The sequence below is a fragment of the Schistocerca serialis genome, chromosome 4 (assembly GCF_023864345.2).
Source record: "Schistocerca serialis cubense isolate TAMUIC-IGC-003099 chromosome 4, iqSchSeri2.2, whole genome shotgun sequence".
NCBI lineage: Eukaryota > Metazoa > Arthropoda > Insecta > Orthoptera > Acrididae > Schistocerca > Schistocerca serialis.
The window spans coordinates 414,250,611-414,255,610 of NC_064641.1; the positions used below are offsets into that span (position 1 = coordinate 414,250,611).

At 53.3% G+C, this 5,000-nt stretch overlaps 1 non-coding gene across 1 annotated transcript in view; it reads left to right on the plus strand.

Moving 5' to 3' along the window:
- The first annotated feature begins 4,492 nt into the window (after nucleotides 1-4,492).
- The window catches only part of LOC126476800 (small subunit ribosomal RNA), a 1,909-nt gene continuing 1,401 nt past the window's right edge, over nucleotides 4,493-5,000 (plus strand). The window contains exon 1 of the ribosomal RNA XR_007587242.1: nucleotides 4,493-5,000. This exon is cut by the window's right edge and continues 1,401 nt beyond it. This is a non-coding gene — a ribosomal RNA (small subunit ribosomal RNA).

Below are 5,000 nucleotides of genomic sequence, written 5' to 3' on the forward strand. Positions count from 1 at the left end.
ATACCGCCATCTATGGGACGCCAAGCCGACGAAGACATCGATGGGCCCACAGTGCCCATCTTTCGACGCCACCCACAAAGCATGCAGCCTCTGTCGACCACAGCACCCATACGCCAGTGCCTCTGCCGCACGAAGTCGTGGACCGGCAATCACACCACCTGCACCCGTTCGTGCCCCACCCCAACCGCCAAACTCGCATCGCCAGCGGATGAACGGCGGACGTTTCCCGCACTCGTAAGGTGCAATCCACACCTATAACATGCGTTTCATGAAGAGATATTTCCAATATGCGACATTCCCGCTGTCCCTATTCATGAGCTGCGAGCTGTACCACGTACAAGCTACAGACGCGATCGCATTGCTCACTGTACGGATTCTCATGCTGAGCCATCAGCTAGGAAGCGCCCCATCCATGTCGGCACCCGTGGGCGTTGCACTCGCAGTCGCAAAAAACGCTGGGCAAATATATATCTCGGAAGAGTAACGACAATCCGAGCCTCCTGGCGTTGCACTCGCAGTCGCAAAAAACGCTGGGCACATATATTTCTCGGAAGAGTAACGACAGTCCGAGCCTCCTGGCGTTGCACTCGCAGTCGCAAAAAACGCTGGGCAAATATATTTCTCGGAAGAGTAACGACAGTCCGAGCCTCCTGGCGTTGCACTCGCAGTCGCAAAAAACGCTGGGCACATATATGTCTCGGAAGAGTAACGACAGTCAGTCTCCTGCGTGGGAAGAGTCTTTCTAGGCCCTGACCCACGGGAAGGGTGTAGCTTCCCCCATCCCGGACATTTGACGTCGTCACACTACCGGTATTGACTAATAGACTGACTGCTGATAATCATTAGCCATACACTGGGGGAAACGGCCGACAGGGGCGGCAACATAGTGGAGCCGTAGTGTCACTAATGTACAGAGATAGAACAGTTTCGACTGGAACCAGAGTAACCGTATACACGGCACTGATTAGTAATAGATGCAGAGCCATCAGAATACAGATAATATATACAACCGTCCCTATACATGCTGAAAGACTCTGCACACAATGAGAACCACACGTCAGCCAGACACTCTTATCACACACTACTCTCTTATCACACACTACTCTCTGCCTGTAACAGGCACACACACAATATCTAACCACCAGCATGGAAGAACATCCAGTGCATCCTCTCCGCCACATGACACAATCCACACTATCATTACCAGACCGGGAGGTCCACCCAGAAAACACAATATCCCACCCTTCCGACATCCGCACATTGCTCAGCTAAGCCACGAACACCCACACATGTCCTACACAGGGGTGCACCCAACATCACAATACTGCCTCCTGTCACAGCACACAAACAATGGCAGGAATGAAAGACACAGATCTGCCACAACCATGGAATCGGAGCGCCGCCTGTCATGAGCCAAAAGTGCATCCTGACGTGACAAATCGGATAATGCCGCAGGCATCCAATTACGATAATCACTATCAACGAACCTGCCGCCCCCCCCCCCCCAAATACACCTTTCCCTACAACAATGTGTATCTGAACCTAAGCTATATTGTACCTTAACCTAACCTATATCGTACCTTAACCTAACCTATATCGTACCTTAACCTAACCTATATCGTACCTTAACCTAACCTATATCGTACCTTAACCTAACCTATATCGTACCTTAACCTAACCTATATCGTACCTTAACCTAACGTATATCGTACCTTAACCTAACCTATATCGTACCTTAACCTAACCTATATCGTACCTTAACCTAACCTATATCGTACCTTAACCTAACCTATATCGTGCCTTAACCTAACCTACGTTGTGCCTTAACCTAACCTACGTTGTGCCTTAACCTAACCTACGTTGTGCCTTAACCTAACCTACGTTGTGCCTTAACCTAACCTACGTTGTGCCTTAACCTAACCTACGTTGTGCCTTAACCTAACCTACGTTGTGCCTTAACCTAACCTACGTTGTGCCTTAACCTAACCTACGTTGTGCCTTAACCTAACCTACGTTGTGCCTTAACCTAACCTACGTTGTGCCTTAACCTAACCTACGTTGCGCCTTAACCTAACCTAATTTGTGCCTTAACCTAACCTAATTTGTGCCTTAACGTAACCCATGTTGTGCCTTAACGTAACCCATGTTGTGCCTTAACGTAACCCATGTTGTGCCTTAACGTAACCCATGTTGTGCCTTAACGTAACCCATGTTGTGCCTTAACGTAACCCATGTTGTGCCTTAACGTAACCCATGTTGTGCCTTAACGTAACCCATGTTGTGCCTTAACCTAACCCATGTTGTGCCTTAACCTAACCCATGTTGTGCCTTAACCTAACCCATGTTGTGCCTTAACCTAACCCATGTTGTGCCTTAACGTAACCCATGTTGTGCCTTAACGTAACCCATGTTGTGCCTTAACCTAACCCATGTTGTGCCTTAACCTAACCCATGTTGTGCCTTAACCTAACCCATGTTGTGCCTTAACCTAACCCATGTTGTGCCTTAACCTAACCCATGTTGTGCCTTAACCTAACCCATGTTGTGCCTTAACCTAACCCATGTTGTGCCTTAACCTAACCTATAATGTGCCTTAACCTAACCTATAATGTGCCTTAACCTAACCTAAAGTGCGCCGTAACCAAAACTATATTGCGCCTTAACCTGACGCACGTTGTCGCTGAACCTGCTCTGTAATTGTTATGCAACCCGTTAAATTGGTGTAGTGTTGCCTAACCGCAACCCTCGCAATATAGTTCCCTACTCGCACTGCCCGGTCCCCTGTGTATCGCGTCATGTTAAACACCTTGCAGGTGTTGCTGACTTTCCACATGCTCCTGCTATACACTGTAGTGTGGATAGCAGCAGGACGTACATGCCGCCCCCCCCCCCTTCCCCCCTGCCTTCGCAAGCTGGTCGGTGAGAAGTTTGCATGTTCAATGCCCTTCGCATGCCGACGTACTCAGCCTACGTTGTGGTACGGCCTGTCACCTGTCCGCCGATGTACGCAAAACCCACAAACTGTACTGCACATTGGTCCGTATGTACTGAATGATACATCGTGGCACATGTGACCGTATGACGACTGCGCCTAGCAACGGCGGACCATACAGTCCAAATATTGTGCACGCAGCTACGTGTCGTCTCCCTATAAGAGCTGGATTGCAGTGTGGTACGCCATACAGACGTGTGGGAGGAACGGACGCCCTGGATGGCGATCAGCATGAGCAGTCTGTTGATGTAGTGGAGCGTGTATTCGGACGTAGTCGTCTCTTCTCACACACCGTGATAGCATGTTGCACCGCGTTCCACATCTGCGACATGCTGCAGAGGCGGGCTGACAGTCGTTCGCGCAATGGACACCGCATACGTACGGGGTCTACCTTCCACGTGTTCTCTAGGCGTGCACATGTTGTTGCGTCTATGTGGGCAGACGTAGTGTGTTGTGACACCTGACACAGGCATGCAATACTCGTTGCAAATGGCGATGGACGTGTACGTTTGCTGGTGACGTTACGCAAATGAACAACTGGTAACCCGTTGTGGTGCGGTTGTTCTCGCTAGAGGTGAATCAGTGTTGGCGACGATCGGTCGAGCTATTAACCGGTTGTTTCAGGGAGACCCACCATGCCCACGAACGTGAAAGGGGACCCACCATGCCCACGAACGTGAAAGGGGATCTGGGTGTGAGGCGATACGCGGCGGTGGCTGGGTGGGACCGTCCCCGGCCGGTGAGGGGGGGCCGCCCGGCGTGCTGGCAGCGCGGTGCGTGGGCGCACGCGCCACAGCCGGCTGGTGGGGGCGGCCAGTGGCAGGCGCGCCGGCCGACGGACGCGGCAGGCGGCGCAGCTGCGCGCCGGCGCCCCCTGCTCGCGGCGCCTTGCGGCCAAAGTAGGTCCTCGCGGGCCCGGTGCGAAGCGCGGTGGCCATCTGCAGTGTGCTGGTCCGATTGAGGACTTTGTGCGCTGAGGATGCGCCGCCGCCCGGCGCTCGGCGCCGCGACGCCGTCTGCTGCTCGGTCGCCCCAGCGGTTCTCGCAGGTGGTTTGTATCGCAGCTGTGCGGACGTGTTGGCGCGTGCGCTGTGCTGGGAGAGTTCGCTTCGGCACCCAAGTGGGGCTTTTGTCCTTCTGTGGCGCTGGCGTTGGAGCTGCCGGTCACCGTAGGTGGCGCGTGTTGTCTCCCGCCGGCAATGCCACGACAGCACGCTCCCGGGCCTCTGTCGGCAGCGGCAAGCTCAGTTGGGAGCACGGGTGGTCGCACCTAAAGCGTCTACTCGCCTAACTCCGGGCGATTGCGCCTCTCTCGAACCCGACCAAGTACTTAGGACGGCGCTGCGCGCCGCCGGGACCTGAGAGGGTTTCGAGGTGTGTTGTGCAGGGGAGCTCAGCCTCCTCCTGTTTGCAGAATAATTGAGCGGACGCTTGCGTGTTCGCGCGGGCCCCCGGGACACACTCCCGGGCGGCCGGCTGCTCAGCTCTAGTTGACGCAGCTCCCTGGTTGATCCTGCCAGTAGTCATATGCTTGTCTCAAAGATTAAGCCATGCATGTCTCAGTACAAGCCGCATTAAGGTGAAACCGCGAATGGCTCATTAAATCAGTTATGGTTCCTTAGATCGTACCCACGTTACTTGGATAACTGTGGTAATTCTAGAGCTAATACATGCAAACAGAGTCCCGACCAGAGATGGAAGGGACGCTTTTATTAGATCAAAACCAATCGGTCGGCTCGTCCGGTCCGTTTGCCTTGGTGACTCTGAATAACTTTGGGCTGATCGCACGGTCCTCGTACCGGCGACGCATCTTTCAAATGTCTGCCTTATCAACTGTCGATGGTAGGTTCTGCGCCTACCATGGTTGTAACGGGTAACGGGGAATCAGGGTTCGATTCCGGAGAGGGAGCCTGAGAAACGGCTACCACATCCAAGGAAGGCAGCAGGCGCGCAAATTACCCACTCCCGGCACGGGGAGGTAGTGACGAAAAATAACGATACGGGACTC